Source organism: Equus caballus, chromosome 5 (genome assembly GCF_041296265.1).
Source record: "Equus caballus isolate H_3958 breed thoroughbred chromosome 5, TB-T2T, whole genome shotgun sequence".
Lineage (NCBI taxonomy): Eukaryota > Metazoa > Chordata > Mammalia > Perissodactyla > Equidae > Equus > Equus caballus.
The window spans coordinates 90,094,942-90,116,924 of record NC_091688.1 but is presented as its reverse complement, the minus strand read 5'-3'; the positions used below and the strand labels follow the sequence as shown (position 1 = coordinate 90,116,924).

At 39.4% G+C, this 21,983-nt stretch overlaps 1 pseudogene; it reads right to left on the bottom strand.

The window, feature by feature from the left end:
- Positions 1 to 15,949: 15,949 nt before the first annotated feature.
- Positions 15,950 to 18,356, bottom strand: LOC100066220 (E3 ubiquitin-protein ligase RNFT1 pseudogene; annotated as a pseudogene).
- Between the last annotated feature and the right edge of the window lie 3,627 nt (positions 18,357 to 21,983).

Sequence of the window (21,983 nt, the reverse complement as noted above, 5' to 3'; positions counted from 1 at the left end):
CACCATGTCTCTGTCCACAGTGGTTTATTAGGTATGGCATGTTCCTCCTAATTGGAACCAAATATTCCAACCAAATGTTGGCTTGGATTTCAGTAGCCTGTGAGAGACCATGTTCTCCTGACTGACAGTTACAAGAATCTATCTATGTGCTTCATTTTCCGTGGATCTGGAGGATTATGGCTCATCTTTTCGAGGGCACAAACAATTTCCACTTTGAGCATCAGTTTCAGTTGCCCTGGAGAGAGTGTTCCTCCCTGATGGATGTTCTTGGATCTCTCATTGTCCCAGGACCCTTCTAAGGTAAATTTTATATCAATCATCCTATTAGTCAGGATTCAGTTACAGAGAACAGAATTTGTGGTAGCTGTTTTAAGCAGAAGGGGATGTCTTATGGGTTATTAAATAGGGCCCCAAATTGTTGGAAGGATTCAAAAGAAGACTCTAAGCTGAGGAGGCAGACCCTAGAATGAATTTCCAAAGCCTTGCTGCCCAACTGTGTTGCTAAAGGAGCTGCTGCCATGGTCAGGAAGCTGCTTCTGCTAAATTGGTACCAACTTGGGGCCATACCCTTTCTGCTCTATCGGCACCAGGGCAAATGATGCCACATGTCCTGCCACTCTCACAATTAACCTGGTTCTGAATTCAAGTCTTGAGTGCATGTGATTGGCATCATTTAAGTCATATCCAGAAGACATAGCTGCAAGGGAACTTGGGGGAAAAAAGCTTTTTGGGCCCTATGGTGTCAGAAGGATAATACAATGAGCTTGGAATTGATGTTCAGCATACTAATCTACAATATTTGCCGCTGTCAATAATCTAGATTTAAGTCAGACCAACCAAAACTTACTCCCTTAGTTGGTAAAAATCCATCCAGCTTTTTTTTGACATGTTAGCAAGCAGATGGCCAGAACATATAGATTGGTAAACTATTTTTCCTTTATGCTGTCATGCTTCTACTTTTAAATAAAATCAGTGATTTAATGAATAAAAAATAACTAACGTCTTTTGTTGAGGCCTATGCGAAAGCTGGTGAAATATTGGACGTGAGATAAAACAATACCACCCAAGCAGACCCTATTGCCTTAAGACAAAATCCAGCTACATTAGAGGATTTTATTCTCGAAGACATGAAGTCAAAGTGGGTTTCATAGATTAATTGTTGAGTTGTGCGGCATGAGGCAACTTGTTGGCATGCTCCTTTCTCTGCATTTCTTCTTGGTAATATGGCGTATATCGAGTTGCTTTAGTTGGGGACTCAGTGAGGGAGCAACCATCCACTGTGTTTACTTCCCTTACTGGGTGATTGAAATGTTCCAATTTTCTTACTTTTCCTTTAAAAAATTCATTTGTTCCTATACACATGGTGGTTCACTTCAAACAATTTTGTTAGGCTTACTTCATTATTATAGAGTATCTCAGTGCAAAGGATGTAGACAAATCATGTTAAAGAACTAATAGGGTGTTAATTGGTCTAAATGAGCAAATGGCTTTTTCGCCTCCCTCTTGTCCATGTTAAAGCATTTTCCCAATGCATTACATATTTACTTTCCAAATTGGATTTTACAAGCAATGCTAAATGGTAGTGGTATTTTCCTTTATTTGTGCTGAGAACTGGTCTAAGTGAGTGCTTATTCTCCTTTAATTATTTTAGTCCTTGACTCTAAATTACTATAATTCCATCCCTGATTGCTCGTTGAGGCACTAGTTCAGCCATTCTCATAATAGTTATTTTCACTTTTGTTTTTTTAATTTTTAAATTTTTTATCATGTTCATTTTAAAAATTGTAGGTAATTAATGTTTTAAATATTCCATATTCTGAGACATTCATGCTTCAGCAAATCTCTTGGCTCTAAGATATAAAGGTGAGTGGAAATATCATTGCTGTGTCATTCAATGTACCACAGAAGAAGCTTGCACTTACAATGTCATTTAGGCAAGAAGATGTTGTAGAATGTATAACATTTTCAGTTTTTGGAAACGTCTTGGATTTTCAAAGCCTATTCCTCTTGCAACATGGTGATAAAAGTCTCTTGTATCTAAAAGCATCAGATTCCTTTTTCTTCTTTTTCCAAGTTCAGATTCTTTCATCATCTGAGAGAAATAGTTAATGCATGTAAACATATCTAATTAAGTAATACATTGAAGAACAGTAGAGAAAAATGGCTCATAATGGGAGACAATATTGCTTAGTTGGTAAAGAAATGGGTTGGAGTCATACAGACTTGGGTGCTAGACTAGTTCCACCACCTGCAGGTTGGAGAAATTACTTAATTTCTTCAATATCCCATTTCTTCATCTCTTAAATGGGAATAATAATATCTACTTGTTGTGAGGTTCTTGTAAGGGTTACATTAGATAATATACCTAAAGCACTTAGCATGTGATCTGGAGCATAGTGAATATTTAACAAACTTTTTATCATTGTTGTTCCAGGCAGACATTGAGTTTTCACAAGCTGGTGGAGAGGTTTCTGAATATCACAGTAACTAGTTAGAAACACCTGATTTCTCTTCTCCCACCTTCTCATTTAAATAATCTTGAAGAATATGGAAAACGAGAACATTCAGCAACAATCTGCTCTACTTGAGAAGGACTTGCACAAGAGATAACATAAATTTTCCGGAAAAAGTAACCTAAATTGATTCCATGTGAGTAGAAAACCTGAATAGTTCAGTAACCATGGAGGAATTCCCCTTACCTCCCAAATGACTCTACGTGCAGATAGTAAGAAAAGGTGAGTTTTTCAAGTTTTGGGAAAAGAGAAATTCTATTTATAGAAATGGTTGCAGAGCATTGAGACATCAGGCTAAAAATTTTGTCAATTAATTTACAAATGTAGTATAATGCTCACATAAAACTTGATGAAATATTTCGAATACTTGAACAGAGATTTGGGTACAAAGATGATCACCATGATGGAATATCATTAAAATACTGTATTCAAAAGACATTTAATGTCATGAGTAAATGTATAATGTTTAGTGAAAAGGGAACACACAGCTTTATACTCAGCAGGATCAATTTTTTTAGTAAAAAATATAAAAGAGAGGTAATAATGTAAATATTAACGATAGTAAAATCTGGGTGGTACAATGGTGGGTGACTTATGTGTTCTTCCTTGTGCCTTTGTCTACTTTACAAATTCTCTACAATGATTATATATTATTTCTATATTCTGAAAAGGAACAGTATTCAAAAAGAAGGAAGTGGCTATATCAAAATGTAGGCATGAAGGATATAATTAAATTAACAATGTTTATGAATAAAAGACTGGTTAGACAATTTCACCTGGCTAACTTGTCCTCAGAAAGCTTTGGGAAGTTCCTCCCCTAATTTTCTGTTCTTCGTTTTCTATTTAGCCCCTTAAAAAATTAACAAAATTATTTTATTGAGGTCATATTGGCTTATAACATTGTGTAAATTTCAGGTGTACATTATTATAAATCAGTTTCTGTATAGACTGCATTGTGTTCACCACCAATAGTCTAGTTGTTTTTAAATTTTTATTCATTTATTTATATATTTATTTTATTGAGGTCATACTGGTTTATAACACCGTGTAATTTCAGGTGTACATTATTATATATCAGTTTCTATATAGACTGCATTGTGTTCACCACCAATAGTCTAGTCTTTATCCATCACCATACATATGTGCCGTTTTACCCCTTTCACCCTTTCCCCATCCCCTTACCCTCTAGTAAGCACTAATCTATTCTCCTTATCTATGTATTTGTTTATCTTCCACATATGAGTGAAATCATACGGTGTTTATCTTTCTCTGTCTGGCTTATTTTGCTTAGCATAATACCCTCAAGGTCTATCTATGTTGTCTCAAATGGAACGATTTTGTCTTTTTTATGACTGAGTAGTATTCCATTGTATACATACACCACATCTTCTTTATCCATTCATGAGTTGCTGGGCACTTGGGTTGCTTCCACGTCTTGGCTACTGTGATGAACATAGGGACGCGTAAGTCTGTTTGTATTTTTGATTTCATGTTCTTTGGATAAATACCCCCATGAAAAAAATTTTTTTCCACAAATGAATTGCATTTGCTAGATGCTGTGGAGGAAACTAATTTGGAATATAGCACTGTTCTCAAGGTGATGTTTTAATGTTGATGGGCTTTCTGTTTTAATTTTTTTGTCTGCTTCCCATAATGTGACAGAAATGGAAGAAGGCTGGTTTACTGAAAATTCAATAGCAACTAACTTCCGTCAAAAGTTTAAGGTAGTACACAAAAATTCAATAAATTAATTAGAAAATACTATTAGACATTTGAAAAATGATTTAATACAGGAAACAGGAAAATTTTATGTGCTAAGTTGGATTTTATGTTCCAAACTAACAAATTGAATTTGAGCTTTGAAGGTATCTCTCTGCACATAACAGACACTCAAATAGTATGTGAAAAAAATAAATGAATTTGTTTGAAAATTTTATTAATTTATACTCCACTCATCTCATGCTCCCAAGAGATTTCATCTAGAAGGATTCTAGAGTATTCATTTTCCCTTTTGTTCTTAGTGGTAACAGATAATATTCTCATCACTGTGTAAGATCATTGTAACTTTCTCAATATTTTATATTGTTTAAAATTCATTTATATTACTTGAATTTCAAAATTGTTTGGTTGTATAAGGATTATTCAGAGACTCTATTAGGAATTTGTGGATAATATTGGTCGCAAGTATTAATTAAATATTAGTAATAAATATATTAATTTTAGATGTTGCTTCATTGAGAGGAAAGAAGAAAATGCTATTTATTATTTATAAATAATAAACATAATATTTAATAAATAATAATTTATTAGTAATATATTAATAAAATATTTAGATTCTGAAAGCATTGTTAAGGGAAAAAAATCACTTGAGACTTTAATACCCAAAGATAAAAACTGTTACTATTTTGGAGGGCACACTTCCAATAATATTCCTATTTGTTTACTTGTGTATTTCAACAAGTTGTGATTGTACTCTAGATATTGATTTAGATCTGGATGTTTTCATTTAACAATAGAGAAGATGTTTCTGATGTCATAAATGTTCCTCTACAAGATGATTTTAATGATTAAATATTATTCCCTCTGATGACTGTGTCATAATTTATATTCACTGAAAATTAAGGTTTTTAAAGTAGTTTGCTAGTGTTATAAATAATATAGTGGTAGAGTTTTTCTTTTTCCCTTTAAAGGAATTCAAAATCCCTTAAAGATAGTCACATACAAAAAAAAAATCCATCAATTTATCATCAGAAAAATATGATTTTTAAATTACTTATTTTACCTAAAAAAGTTAAACTGTAAAACAGAAAACCTGATTTGTATTATATTTATTTTTTAAATTTATAGACGGTTAAGGAAGAGACTTGAGGGAGGTAAAAGAGAACCGATTCTAAGTTATATCAGCAATTACAGAAAGGCTAATCGGAAAGAAGGATATGGTAGGCAGTCTTGTAAGTTGATTCCCAGTGATCCCCACCCATTGGTGTTCGTGCCCTCGTGTGCCCATCTTCTCCTCTTGAGTGTGGGCTGGGCTTGATGACTTAGTTCTAGACAATAGACTATGGCAAAGGTGACAGTCGGTCACTTCTGTGATTGAGTTATAAAATATTGTGACTTCCATCTTGCTAGCAGATCCTTTCTGTTGTCTTCTTGGCTTGTATGCTTTGATGAATGAAGCAAGCTGCCATGTGGGAGAGACACACGTGGCAGGAAAGTGAGAGAAACCTCTGGCCAACAGCCAGCAAAAATTGAGGTCTTTAATTCAACAGCCTGTAAGGAACTTAATGCTGCTAACAACCAATGAGCGAGCTTCGGAAGTCCATCTTCCCCCAGCTGAAACTTCAGATGAGACTGCAAATCCTGGGCCAACCCTTGACTGAGAGCCCATGAAGCAGAGGATCCAGATAAGTTGTGCCCAGACTCACAACCCCCGGAAATTGTGAGATAATAAATGTGCATTGTTTTAAGCTGCTAAGTTTTGTGGTAAATTGTTATGCAGCAATAGAATGTAATACAGATTTGGCTAGAAAGAAGGGGCAAGAATGAATTTAAAGACCATGCAAAAGATGCTTATACTGAAGCTCAGAGGAAACATTGCAGCTTTGACTTTTTCAGATATCTTTTGCTGAATGGATGACAGTGACTGTATTTTCTCTCTGCAATTATTTTTAATCTATTTAATAAATAACACTTTCTATAGAAAACTTAGCAAATATGGAAAAATTCAAAGAAAAAATAAAAATTACACATAGTTTTACCACCGAAATATAACTAAAATTATTATTTTGGTGTCTATTTTTCAGTCCTCTCCCTGTCTGTACAAAATCAGGATTGTACTATAAGAGTGTTCTACACCCTGGCTTCTAACCTAAATGCATTTTCTATTTTCCATTTCATGTTCTTCCACACATCTTTTAAATGGCTATACAGTTGCCCATTGTATGGTATATTACAATTTATTTAACCAAAACTCTATTATTTGACACAATGCTATATTTTAATCCATGAAATTTGGACTGTTGTAGAAAATTAAGGTTATGTGGACGATATTTGTGTTTTGTTCCATGCTTTGCTTTATCTCCGAGACGTAAGTGATAAATTTTCAGAGCTAACGGAGGACACAATTTTTAAAGGCAGCTCTCCCAGGCAAACAGCACATTACTCTCCAGAAAATCTCATCAGGGCCATTTCTGTTCAGTGTTAGAGGAAAGGGCTTAGATAATTGAACCAAGTGACTGACTAGTGGAAATAAGTTTGGGGAGAGTTAAGCAATAACCATCTCCTCGTTCAGGCAAAGTCTTAGACTCCAGGGAAAAAGTAAGTCATCTTTTGAAATGTAGGTGATGTAAATAAATAGAGAAATGTTGTAGTAGAATTCTTGCCTCTGTTGGCTTAGGAGAGCTCGAGATCTCAAGCAGCCGACCTATGTCAGTGGGACAGACGTCCCATCGTGGGCACTAGAACCAGCAGGGCTACATGTTGTGGTTTTCACATTTGGTAAAGAAGTGGTGTACATGTGATCTTTTTGAGACTTCTTCCTTCTGACTGCTAATCTTTTTCCCTCTGTTGTCTAAAACCAGTCTCAAAACATGTGCCGAAACATTTAAAAAACACATTAGAATTTTCCACATAACTGTCTTCCTAAATGTTCCATACTGTACTTGACTGGTTTTTGGTAAGTTGCTTTTGTTTTTTTTATTCAAGCTGGAAGTCAAATTGCCAGTAACTTAAAAAATGCTAAGTTCAGGCTTTTTAAATCAGTTGTCTCCAAATGCATTTCAATAAGCATAAAAAATGAATTAAAATATGGATAGTCATGTGGCTGATGCAGTGTTATCCTCGAGAATCTAGACGACATGTTAACACCTCCTCTAATCCTAAGATTCTATTTTATAATTTCATTAGTAATAGCGGTTAGAAAAATTCCTGGGTGACTTCTAAGCCTGGGCTTAATGATTGTCGTTCTTCTCTGACCACACCTCGATTCTAATGAAATCTCTCCTAGCGAGCTGACTCTGTGTCCACACTATTGACTAAGCTTATTCTTTCAGACGATATTTGGAGTCTGAAGGGTCTCAAGGTACTTTTCTCAGATGTAAAGGTCTGGACCCTGTATCCTAGGCCGGAGGTTCTGCACTTGTTCTGAAAGCTTTGACATGACAGCTTTGTTTAATTGGTGCCTTAGGTATATAGAGTATGAAACTTTTGGGTTTCTTCCCAGGAAATGTACTATATGAAGTGAAATGGTGTTTGGACTCCTATCTATATCTATGTCTATATCTGTGTGAGAATTCTTGTGGCTTTGAAGCAGTATCTGACCTCTGATTGCATCAGAATTCCCATAGTGCTGCATGCACATAAAGTGAAGCTGACCTTGTGTTTCTAATCGGACTGAGATCGACATAAATCCTAGTGTGAGTGTGTGTGTGAGTGTGTGTGTGTGTTTCAAAAAAGGTTGTTCAAGCCAAAAACAAAGCCTAAATATTTGAAGGTGGTAGAAAGCTTAGAAAAGGAGAATTAGAAATGAACATTCTTTCTCCCTAATTAATCTAGAAAAAGTTATTAGCTTTTTAGGAAAAAGAAAAAAGCCAGGTGGGTGGGGGATGTGGTGGGAGTTCTTAAATATCTAATTTTTGATCCGTTCTATTGACACAGGGAAGATGTAAATATTTCTTGAACTAAGCAAGGGTATTAGGCCTTGGGAACTTGTCTGCATGTAAAGCCTACTCCTTTGATAACCCAGAGGTTTTGAAGTCTCAGCCTCTGTCCCTAATCAACCGGTAACCAAGACACAGCACAGGCCTGGACGTCACAGGCCTCTCTTTTTCCTTCTATTCCCTCTGCAAAACTACTTTTCTAGGAATATCTACTCTTCTCTTAAATATATATATATTTTGGTGAGGAAGATTGGCCCTGAGCTAACATCTGTTGCCAATCTTCCCCCTTTTTTTTTTGTCTTCTCCCCAAAGCCCCAGTACATAGCTGTATATCCTGGTTGTAGGTCATGCTATTTCTTCTGTGTGGGATGCCATCACAACGTGGCTTCATGAGCTGTGTGTAGGTCTGTGCCCAGGATCCAAACCAGCAAACCCTGGGTCGCCAAAGCAGAGCCCATGAACTTAACCACTTGGCCATGGGGTTGGCCCCTTAAATATTTTTTTTATTAAGATATAACTGACACATAACATTATATTAGGTGCACAACATAATGATTTGATATTTGTATATATTGCTAAATGATCATCACAATAAGTCTAGTTGATTCTTGTTTAACTTCAAATAATTTATTGAATGACTGTTGTGTAAGGCCTGTATTATACCACATGTCGGGGACATGAAGGTGTGATTCTGCCCTCAGGGAACCCTAACACTGAGACCTAGTCCTGACTCTAACACTAACCCTTAGCTTAGGATGCGATGGTAGGTCCTCATGGTTGGTGCTAGAAGTTATTCTGCAGCTCTGAAGTTTGCTTTCTTTTTTACCAGGCATTGTATTCACTGCTGTTTATAATTTTGTTAGTATTTCTCCTGATTAATCACGTGATTAATTAATTAATTTCTGCTGATTAAATCACCGTCTGGTTTAGGTTGTCCTTTCTGCCTCCTCAGTACTCATTTCCCTGACTCAGACATTTTTTTTCTTGTCTTTAACTATATGGTAAAAGTGAAAAATGATAAACTTTACTTAGGTAAGAGTTTTACAGAAAGGAGCTTAACTCTGAAAGCATTAATTTCAAATTTATGTCTTAGTAAGTTTAGGAGTTCCCTGAGGACCTGGTAATTGAAAGCCTACGTTTAAAATCTAATTTAAAGTTTAAAAATGAGAGATACAAATGTAAATGATATCCCTAATTGCTCTCAAGGGAATTGTGGGTTCTTAAGTATTTGAGACCAAAAAGTACTTCTATTAAATTTCAGACTAGTAAAGTACATAAATTAAAAGTTACCATAAGGATAGAAAAGATTGAGAGAAAGGTTCATTTTAAATATAATTGTGAGGGTTAATTTTTTTTCTTAAAGAGTGGCTCTGAGCTAACATCTGTTGCCAATCTTATTTTTTTTTCCTTCTTCTTTTCCCCAAAGCCCCCCAGAACACAGTTATATATTCTAGTTGTAGATCCTTCTGGTTGTGCTATGTGGGACCCCGCCTCGGCATGGCCTGATGAGTGGTGCCATGTCCGCACCCAGAATCTGACCAGCAAAACCCTGGGCTGCTGAAGTGGAGCCGTGAACTTAACTGCTCGGTTACAGGCCAGCCCCTGTGATGGTTAATTTTATGTGTCAACTTGACTTGGCCACAAGATGCCCAGATATTTGGTCAAACATTATTCTGGGTGTTTTTGGATGAGGTTAACATTTTAATGGGTAGAGTAAGGCAGACTGCCATCTATAATGTGGGTGGGCCTCATCCAATCAGTTGAAGGCCTAAATAGAACAAAAAGACAGATCCTCCCGTAAGTAAGAGAAAAATTCCCCAACTGACTGCCTTTAGAATTTGTCTATACCATCAACTTTCCTCGACCTGTGCCTGCTGGCCTTTGGAACTGGACTCACGGGTCTCCAGCCTGCCATCTACACTGAGGATTCTGACTTGTCAGTCTCCATAACTGCAGGAGCCAATTCCTAGAATAAATCTCTTTCTCTCCCTCTGTACCATCCTATTGGTTCTGTTTCTTTGGGGAATGCTGCCTAACACAGTAATGTCTGTGCCATTAGCTAATTTTATGCTTATTTTAGTGCTTTGCACGGTGTGGATGCTCAATAGGTAGCTGAGTAATTTATTAATCGTCGTGCTCTTCGGCTTCACAGCCAAGTAGACAGTTTTGGATTCTAGCTCTGCCACTTACTAGCTGTTGAGACCTTGGTCAATTCTGTGCCTCAGTTTCTTCATCTTTAATATCGGGAAGATAATATTAATTTCCATAGAGGGTTGTTGTGAGTATTAAATGAGGTCAAGGGAGGAAAGGAAAGTAGAAACTGTGATGAAAGCTCTGACCATTTACACCCTTGCTGGGCCTTCCTTGTGACCAGTCTTCCTTTTATCCAACAGCACACGGGCCGGAATGTGGTCTGTGGTTGCTCTCAGAGAGGACACGGGCCTACGTGGCAGGTCACAGTTGTGCAGTGGACCCAGCTCAGCCTTCCCTCTCTGGGGAAGCTTGACACCAATCACAACAGGCCAGTGCTCCGAAAAGAGTGGTTCTGAACTCATGTAGTGTGAAGATTGATTTTTTAATGTAAAACTTCTTTTTTGCATTATTCTATCAACTGAGGAAACACACAAGGACAAAAAGCTTCTAAGGATTCAGGAAGCCTTTTTTTTTTTTTGTAAAGATTTTACTTTCTTTTCCTTTTTCCCCCTAAAGCCTCCCAGTACATAATTGCGTATTTTTAGTTGTGGGTGCCTCCAGTTTCGGCATGTGGGACGCTGCCTCAGCATGGCCCAACCAGCGGTGCCATGTCTGCGCCCAGGACCCGAACCAGGGAAACTCCGGGCCCCGAAGCAGAGCGCGAGAACTTAACCACTCGGCCACGGGGCCAGCCCCTCAGGAAGACTTCTAAGTGAATTTATATGAGGAACTCAGGTACTTCCCAACGTCCCCAAGTCCCTCAAGATCTGATGAAATGAAGCCCGGACGCCACTCCCAGGGCCTGTAACAGGTGAAGGGCTGTTCATGTTTCTTGCTCTTGAGTTCCTCATGCTTCCCTTTATTCCCACTTTTTTTGCTGTTTGGGATGAGCCCTGGGACGAATCCAGAAGCTCAGCCCCTTAACCAGTTACCATAAAAAATTTAAGCATACCCAGAATTTTCTGAATGTGGTAGTTTTCCTGAAAATCTGAGAGGTTCCATCACTCACGACATAGCCTCGCCCTATCTTGCTGCCTGTACTCCTCGCTTTTCTGCTCAGGGCCTCTCAAAACCCGTGCTCCTGCTGACAATCCTCCCATTGATCACGTGCCCCCCGACCAGGAGAGAGTCCTCTTCCTCTCTCCGATAGCTTTTCCCTTGCGAGCGTGTCCCTACCGGATCAGTCTGCCTGGCTCCCCCAACCCGTCTGACGTTCCATTACTCACTGGTAAAGCGTCCATTTTTGTGTTGTGTATGGTGGTACATATGTTAGACATGTCATTTATACAATCCACAGACAAGGTCTGCTGTGTGTATGTATTTAGGTCTCCTTTAATAACTACAGTGGTCGAGGGGTCCCAGAACCCAACTAGAGGACCACTTCCATAAGAATGTCTCTACTATCAATAAACTATGGAGATATTATTATTATTGATTTACTTATATTTTCATTCTTGTCTACTCTTGTCTCTTAACAAAAACCTAAAGTTTACTCCATTTAAAAAATACTTGTATCTATTTCTGTATACCCTAAATTTTTCCCCTCTTAAACTTTAAGCATATATTTGTCTTATTATATTCCAGAGATTAGTCAACAAATTCAGTATACTTCAATATTTTATAGGCATTGATCTTTCCCACTTTTGGTTTTGACCATTCCATCCTGAATAATGCTGATTTGTCCCCATGTTTTAGCTCCCAGCTCTCTTACTGCACCAGCGTGGGAACATTATGGATAGTCAATATTTCCTACCCACCCACTTGCCCTGATGTCAATACCATTTGCTAATGGTATTAATATTAGAAAAGGAGGCAACTGTCCATTTTCTTCTCACTGGATTGTTTAAGAGAAAATGCTGATATGACATTTTAACAGTTTATAGAGTTTCTTCTGTAAAAGACTGTTTTGCAGTAAAGAAAACGTGGAAAAATTGGATTTCAATTCTTCTAATCAGTAAGCCAAGATATTGGCTCATTGGACAGTCTTAGTTTCTGTAATACAGCTAGGCACTATTTGGAACCAGGGGTGTAGCATTATTTTTACTTTCCCTATTGACTATCACTGATTCCTCTTGCAAAATCGCCCCCTTCCATGAGAAAACATCATCTGTCACCCAACTGTTAAGCTCTGGACCATGGAGTGCAGTGACTACTGGTGTGTGCATAGTCAGCATCTTCAGGGAGGAGGTTTTGGGTTTAAAATTCTAATATTCAGAAAATACTTACTGAACATCCACTATGTACATACAAGGTGCTATACCTGGTACTGGGAATATAAAAAAGGAACAGAAATGCTCTGATCATCAGGGGGCTTATAGTTCAGAGCGAAGACCAGGAAGTCAGAAAATAATGATGACACAAAGCAGAGAGTGCTAACCTCCTGAGAGACAGAGCGAGCTGATGGCACTGCAGAGAAGGGAGAGAATGCACCCACTGGAACCAGAGAAGACGTCATTAGTGGAATCTTAGTGGCACCTGAAACAGTAGTCAGTAATGGGTCAGGGAGAGAGTGTGAGACAGAAGGCAAGGCTCGGAGGTGGAAAAATGGAGGAAGGTACGAGAGCAAGTAATTGTGTGAAGGAAAGTAGTGAAATTTCAGCCTGCAAAGGTAGGTTGGGTCCTACCAAGAAGGATCTTCAGTATCAGGCTAAGGAAGTTCAGTTACCACTGATTCCCTCCAAGCTCTGTAATTCTAGTGGGTCCTATTATTTTTGGTGAGGAAGATTGGCCCTGAGCTAACATCTGCTGCCAATCTTCCTCTTTTTGCTTGAGGAACATTGTCGCTGAGGTAACATCTGTGGCAATCTTCCTCAATTTTTTTGTATGTGGGACGCTGCCAGAGCATGGCTTGATGATTGGTGCATAGGTCCACACCCAGGATCTGAACCTGTGAATCTTGGGCTGCCAAAGCGAAGCCCACAAAGTCAGCCACTACGCCACGGGGCTCGCCTCTAGTGGGTCCTATTTTTATAATATCGTGTGACCTGACACATCCTGGTTAATCTGTTTATGTGCCTACTGATTGTATTAGTTTGTGAGCCATTCAAAGTCCTGATAAGTCATTTATTTATATTCCCGTCATAGACACCCAGTAGGATACCTGCCATATGGAAGGAGCTTGAAATGTGGCATTAACTGAAGCCCATCTCAAGTTTCATTTTGTTGCATGAATATCATTCATTACTTGAAAATCACACATGCTATAGTTTCATAAAGAGGCAGCTTTTAAAAGTTGGCTTTTTCTCTGAGGGTTACTGATTCTCGATTTTCTTACTGAATTCGGCAGGATCCATTTTGAGATGAGTTGCAGCTTCAACAGACTGCAACAGCTGTTGTCAGCTGGGTGATTATATTTCATATCCTCAATTTTGGAGAGCAACAGTGTGTGGATGATTTGGATTCTCAATTGCCTTGGAAAAGGCAGGTAATAGTCAGCATTTACTACAGCAGTTTTAAATGGAAGATATAAAAATAAAAAACTTTTGATGGTCCTCATTTTCTATAACATAAAGTTCAAATTTTTGCATAGTTTTCAAAACTTATAGCAATTTGCCCAAAGGAACCTTTTTAACTCGTCTTCTGCTGCTCTCCCCCTTGCGTCTACGTTTCAGCCAGAGATAAGTCCTCACCCTCTCTGGTTATGTCATCTATTCCATCCTCCTGTCTTTGCCTGTGCTATTCCCTCTGCCTGTGGTACACTAGGGTAAGCTAGAGATTGTAACAGATAAACTCCCAAATCTCAGGGGCTTCGTATGATTAAAGTACGTTTATTTTTTGCTCATATCGTAATCGAATACAATCACTCTTTGAGGGTGGCCTTTTCCCACGTGTTTTCAGGGGCCCACTTTTCTTCTAAGCTGTGGCTCTCCCATCTTCACAACATGACTCCCAAGGTTGTCCTAGTCTTCTCCAGTCTCTCCTGGTGGAAGGGAAAGAGCATGGAGGGTCGTGAGTCAGAGGCTAAATGGACCAGGCCTGGAAGAAACAGAGGTCACTTCTGCCCACATTTCATTGGTCAGAACTCAGACACAGGGCTGTGTCTAGCCACAGGGGAGCCTGGGAAGCATAATCTAACAGTGTGCCCAGGAGAAAAAGGAAATAGTTCTTGTTGACTTGCTAACCAATGTCCTCCACAGTCTGTCATTCTGGTCACAAATTGTCTGTTCCTTTCTTCCTCTCTTTTATGGAACATACTCTTTCTCCATCAGAGGCAATCCAAAGACCGATGACGTCAGTGCGGAAGCACAAAGTTTGGGATCTTCAGGTGAAGTACTATCTTCTCCATGGTGTCTGGATGGGGCTTCTTGTGGTGATCTGTAAATAAAAAGATAAGCTATTCGTCTTTTCTTTCTCTCAGTGTATAATGGTGGATCAGGGACAGGATACCTACAATAAAAACTCTCTTTTGGAAAACAGAAGAATGGAAGACATCAGCAATTACTGATTGCTGGTGTGTATGAAACCTTACTGAGCAGGCGTTCTGATGGTCTCCTGCCCTGTGGTTGGGAAGTTCCTTGATTAGATTCTGATTCTGCTCTCTCGGTGGAACTCCCTTGTCCACGGCCTTTGGTCCATCCTCTGGGAGGATCTTCCATTATTCTTCATGGCCACACTTGAACAGGACATTTGGGAGTGTGTCCTTCCTGAGGGATATACAGTGTTCACAGTGTGCTTCCTGCTTGTGCAATTGTGAGGTCGTAAGTTTTGCTTTAATGCTCAGATAGTCAAAGATTTTTTCAGGTTTCCATCGTGTTTATTTGGCAGTGCAATTAACTCAGAAACTTAGAAGGTTTCTGATCTGTTAGCTTCTAGTCAGTTCCACCTGCCAGTAAATGCATCCAAAGTTTGCATAGATGTCATTCTCAAGTCTCATTTATTTATTTGCTTCCTTGCCCCCATGCCCTTCTTTCTCAATTAAGGTGGCTACCTTGAGGCCAATCGGTTTGGGTGGAGGCCACAAATCTTTGCAACAAGACTGAGGTTTTTAAAAAAATTTAAATGAGTAATTCTCATTGATTGTTGATCATATTACAAAGAGTAATACAATATTAAAATATATCATCCTCAGTAAATTAACATTCACTTCGAAAATCGTATTGTTACAGGTAAAATATAACATACAGAACTTTCATTTAAAAATACAAATTTTATGCAAATGTTTTAGATTTTGGATAAGATATATCTTAAAATATTATGAAAAATATTCTTTATTCTGAAACAATGTAAGAAAAGAATACCCAAATCCCTCTAAAACCTCTAGTTCTAGTTAGTTATCCGTTGCTGTTTGTGGTAACATTACAAGAAAACACATTTTATGCTGCAATCATCTGTTGAGTAATTAGAATAAAACAATGTTGACATACACATTAGGTTGAACATTACTTAAATATTTTTAAAAACGGTGTCCTTTCATTTATTTAATTAAAAAAATTTAAATACACACAAATTTTATTCTAATATTCTAGAAAGGTTTGGAAACATTTTTCTTAATTTTTAGCACTGAAATCTATCCTAATGCCTTTAGCGATAGTCCTTGTAACGAAGTGAAATCAACATTTTGTGGTCTTAGTTGTTTATAGGTCTTAGTTATGTTTGTGAGAGTGATGAAGTAGCCCCATCTTTCCATTTTTCTGTATGTCTGAAATCACAGTTCTGCACAGCGGACACGTTTTCTCTCTATAAAACCATAAGGTGCTGCTCTCTTCGGAAAATATACAGTGACTGGTGGGAAGAATAATCTTCTGAAATTCAGCTTATTGAACAAATATCATCCACAACAACAAGACACTCAGTAACTTGGTCCTGTAAAAAATATTCACAAAATATCTGTCTGAAAGTTCTCAGATATCCAAAGAAATCCAAAAGCATTAAAATGAAGTAGAATAAAACCAGTAATATCCTAAGAATCTAACTAGTTGTATTACCAAACTCCCCATAGCCAATAAGGTAACGAAACCAAACTGGGATGAGAACAAAATTCAGTAATACTGATGCAATTCTTCTAAGAGCACATACCAGTAACCCTTGGATTTGAAAGGTACAATGAAAGAAGGCACCAATAAACTCAGGCATTTCGAGCCTATGAAAAGGAATTTCAGAATGAAGTCTGTAATTCCAATAATCCAAAGAACTTCCCAGAAGCTCGGATGATCCAAAATAGGATTTAAAAGGATTAAGCTGTAATAAAGTTACTGAGAATGAAAGAGAACAGAAGATCCTTCTAAGAATACCGGTAACCAAGCATCCGAATCTTGGAGCACCTTTCTCCCAGAAAAGCCTGATTTACAACGCTTTTATTTGCACACATAAAGGTTGTTAGAAGCCCAGTTACAAGAGAAAGTCTGTATATTTCTGGAACTTAGATTTTCAGCACATCCTTTAGGCACGGAGTTTATCTGGATACGAACATCTCCAGGATGAAGCCAGGACCTTCTCTGGTCCATCGTGTCTCGTGGGCACTTTGGGAGGCTGAGGCAGCCTCGCTGCTCGTAGTTCCTGGAGGACCGGCGTGGCCCTTGAATACTTTTTCTCTGACCTAAATTTCTTTGTGTGAGGGCTGTGTTTCCTCCCATGACAGCGAGTAGACAGAGGCCTCATAGTGGTGGCAGGAACAGCAGGAGACGCTGTCTCAACCCCTTCGTCAGGACTGTCACCCTCAAACCCCACCATGACCAACTGTGGTTGGCCCAGTGGCAGCAGCAGAGCTGGGATTTTATGGGCTTTTCTGTTCAAATTTTCTCCAAAATTGTCTTTTAAAATTTGGGGTTTAATAGCTTTGGTACAGCTTTCCTAGTCAGGCCCTCAATTTCTGAATCCTCAATTTCTGCTTGCAAACTGGCCAGGTGTTTCCTGAGCTCATTTCTTATAATACTTTGCCTGAGGCACAAAGTAAAAGCAAGCCCACAGTTATTCCCTTGCTAACCCCTTCCACCAAACCCATGGTCCCAGGAGGCATGTGGCCTGCTGTCCAAGCTGTCCTGGGCAACAATTGAACCAAATGTTGTGCCGCTGTATAATCTGGGCATCCGTCTTTACAGCACTGTTACAGACTCCTTTTTAACAAGTCTTGAACTCAAATGGTGCAAGTCCTCCAACTTTGTTCTTTTTCAAAGCTGTTTTGCCTATTAGAGGACCTTTGTGGTTCTGTATGAATTTTAGACTCATCTGCTCAATATCTACAAAAAAAGCATGCCAGGATCAGGAACTGAAGTGGGGAAGCAGGGGTCCACGAGGAGAGCTGGCACTTCAGGGAAGTCACTAAGTAGCCCTCCTGAAGACCTGGTGTGGTGGACAAGGCAGAGCTTGAGGGAAATCTGCTGAGAGGGACCGCGAAGGGAGCTGCTTGTTGGAGGTGGTCATGGAGAGGACATGACCTCTGGCTGACTCTTGAGCTGGACCCGGGCAACTGGACGCTCCTCACCTCTCCCCTGTCCTTGGCCTGTATGCTCTGCCTACCATTCCTACAGTGCGAGCTGTTCAAAGGACACAGCCTTGAGATAGTAATGTGGTTTTGAGACCATGTGGTCAGCATGCATGACTGGACCCAGTTAAAGCCCCTATATACACTTCTAAGATTTGGTGGGTGGGCGCAGAGATCTGCTTATCTTGCTGCCTCCCGAGACAAGCCTTGTAAGTCAGTTCCGTTTCTTATTAAACTTGCCACCTCCCAGTCTGGGGTGAGCTGCCTCTTTCTTCTGTCTCTCCCTGCCCTCCATGTATGGGGCTGGTTTCAGACTATACCTGGGAAGGTCCTGAGGTTGTGCGCTGACACTGATGTAGAGGTCTGTGGAAGTCTGTGACCTGGGCCTAGCCATTGCCTCTGTGAATTTGCAGTCAGGCATGTGGTCATGGGATGATGTTGGTCAGCGGGGCAGGCAGATGGGAAGACCAGCTGGACCTGAAGGCAGAAGCGGGTGCAGAGTGGGAAAGAAGAGTGAGGACAGACGGGTACCTGTTGGCGTCTCTTAGTCTCTCTCTCCTCACCTCTAACCATGACGGCCTTCAGAGTGTAATGGCTGTGGCTTCACTTCTCTTTCCAAATCTTTTGCAAGTTTCTCTTTTGGCCCAATTTAACCTGTAACCAAACAGGAAAGGGGATTCTAAAATGTAGTCCCAACTTAGGCAGACTGACACAAAATAAAACCACTTTCACTTTCCTCTCTCTGCATCACCGTCTTCATCCAACCAGCCATCACTTCCTGTTGATTCCAAATCATTAATATCTCTGCATTATGACCCCTTCTCTTCTCTGCCATTGCCCTTCTTTAGTTCAACCCTTCACATTTTTTATGTCTGGATTACTGTAATAGCCTCCTAACTTGCGGTTACATTAAGTATGGCCATGTAGGTTGTGCACTGCACAACTCTGGGGGCGCCATTCACAGACCACATTTAATTCCCCTCCCCAGAGTTTGTGCAGTGTACAATACGCAGAACCGTCCAGAGTAATTCCATCTCATGTCTAGCCCCACTTCCTCCCCCAAGTGACTTTGGTCCTCCTTTCAAAAGGCGAAACTGATCACGCCATTCTGCCTAAAATCCTTCTAGGCCTCCCATGGCCTTCAAGGTAAAGTTCAGACTCCATGGCACAGCATAAAATCCATCCATGATTAGTAGATGAGCCTAGTCTCTGAACTGGAATTTCTAAATTGGATTTTTATCTTAGCCGCTTGTAAAATATATGACCTTGGGCAAGACACTTAAACTCACTGGGCTTCTGTTTCTTTAACTGTGAAATGGGAGAGGAGGGTAAGAATAGACCTTTCCTCGTCAATTTTTCTCAGCATTCATTGAACTGTAAAGACGTAATATTCCTTCTATAGTGCGATCTCTCCCCATGATCTGTCGCCACCCCAGCTGTCTGCATCAGCTAAACGGAACTCCGTGTTCTCTACTTTGCGACCCATCCTGCCTCTGTGCTTTTATACGTGACCGATTTAGATTTTTTTTCCCCCTGGCTAGAACCTGCTCATTCTCCAGGATTCAGTGACTCATCCTCTTCTTCCTGGAAGCCTCCTCTGATTCCCTCACCCTCAGTTAGTGGCTGCTCCCTTGGGCTGTCTTAGTGGTCACTGTTTGATTATACCAAAATGAACTCCATTTTCCTGTTCCTTGCCAATTTCCCCCACTATGTCAGCCATAGACTGTCTCTCCTGCTAGATCTTAGACTCTAGACCATGTTTTCCCTGAGGTAGGAACTGTTTTACTTATCTTCGTAGCCTTAGCTCCTAATGTAGCACTGACTAAGTTCTTAAGAATGTCTTTTAGCAGGTTCTTAAAAATGTTTGTTGGATTAACGAGTGGTGATGAATGATGAGGGCTCTAACAGGCATTGTTATACTTTATGGAAAAATATAAAGACAATAGAGGGAAGACTTGGGGACAATGTGTAATAGTAAGAATTCTAGAGCTCTGAAATTTTGTGATTTGGTAGATTTCGAAACATATATGTTTCTGTTAAGAATGGAAGTTCTCTTAATAGAAAGAAAGACTAAGGACATTTTTGTCAAGGCCTTGTTTACTAGCAGTTGTTCAATATCCATTACTTTAAGACCTCTTACAAAAGTATTATTCAATAATCCATAAACAGTTCTTTAAAGAGTATTCTGTTTGTCAGTCAGCGGTCAATTGTAATACCTAAAAATATGAAGTGACTATCCTTGGCAAATTCTGGCTGTTAATTTTATAATGTCTGTATGAGTTCAATCATTTAAAGAGCACATCTTGCCTTAGTTAGTAGTTTATACCTGGAGTTTCTCATGGCAATCTTTTAATAAAGAAAACAAGTAATTACTCTGAGTTTTTTTTCTCCAATATTTCAGATTTCCATGTATTGAATATGCTTGAAATAAAGTACACTTGTAAGGCTTCTTTTTCATATTAAAAAATTTCTAGATCAATAATAATTAAGTTTCTTAAAATTTGGAATAAAAATGTCAGTGCATAAACTTCATATCAGAAAATAATAAGTCTAAGCACTTTTGTGGGCTCTAGATATTGACCTTTTCCAAAAACCTGTTTCTTCTTCAAGTAGGTTCTTGCTTTGGTGTAAGTGCAAGTTTTAATAAATATGGATATGATCACTCTCAATATCAGTGCCATGCTTTGTTAGGCTTACAATTCTGACTGCCACTCAATGCATCACAATTCTAAGATTAAGAAGAGTGACTTGCTTAAATATTTTTGCATCTTACTAATGAATAAGAATATGATGAAAATCTCTCTAGAGAAATAGGCAAAAGGCATATCAAAGGAGTCAGAAAAGAGGAAATTAAAATGGCCAATAAATATATGGAAATATTTTAACCTCACTAGTGAAGAAATGCAAACTAAAACAATAATGAGACACCCCTTCAACCTATCACAACAACAAAGGGTGTGAAGAAGTGGGCACTTCCACCCAGTGCTGTTGGGAGTGGAAATCTGCACAGTCTTTCCCTGCAATTTGAGAGTGCGTATGAAAAGGTTTAGAAATGCTTTTAGCTTTGACTTAGGAATCCCTCTTCTAGAAATTGGTTCTAAGAAAACAATAGGACAAACACAGAAAGGTGTAAATTTAAGCATATTCACAGCAGCCTTGCTTATAAAATGGCATTGGGTGGGTAAGCTGCCTTTGCCTGGTTTCTGTGTGGAGGGGCAGCCGCTTCTGTAATACTACTGGTCCTTCTCCCGCCACACACTTCTCTCCGGGGGAAAGTAGTAACCTGTTTAGTTGGGGAGTCAGCGCTCTGCTCCTCCACTCTTGTGCTTTGGGATCTGTCTGCCTGCAGAGAGCATGTGCTCTCCTGGGCTTCCTGCCAAGTGGAGCTCCTGTGGGGAAGGCCTGCCTGCACTTGGGGCATGGTTTCTCCAGCTCTGCCTGGGCCTGTCTGGGGAACTCTGTTTAATCCAGGTACCGTGTGAGGAGTCTCGTTGGGCTGCACACCTGATCCGTGACCTCATCCGACTTTTATCAAAAATAATTCTGATAGTTTCATTTCCATCGGTCTGATTCCTCTCTATTGCTCACTTAGTATTGAACTGGGGCTTCCTGAGGCCCCAAGAAATAACAACAACAACAACAACTAGAATTTGGATATCCAAAAACATGGGATCAATTAAAAAGATATGTCCATAAAATTGGATATGATACAGGAATTTGAAACGACCCCATTGATGTATACATTGATAAATGAAGAAGATTCTAATATAGCATTTTGTATATGAACACACTTAATATGTATTTATACAGTGTGCTCTTTTCCTCTCTCTTTCTTACCTCACCCATATTTTCTCAAGCTTCTGTGACAACGTAAAAAAAGGCTAATTACATTTTTGCTTCTGTATAGGCCATATTTATGCCTGTGTTTGTATTGGTAGTGGCTGGCGTGTGCTTTTCCTTATTCTTTTGCCTCTCAGGCAGTTTCCTTGCAGGCGTGAGCAGGGTCGTGGTCACTGGTAGGACATCTGGAATTGGGTCAGCTTTTCCTAGCTGGACAACTCCTTTTCATGGACACATCTCACAGGACCAGGCCCTCTGGTGATCGTGACTACTGACTCCACCCCCTACCTTCTCCTCAGAGCCTCACCTGCTCAGAAAGGAGCTCCCCTGTGGGCCCAAATGAGGCAATGGTGATCCTGT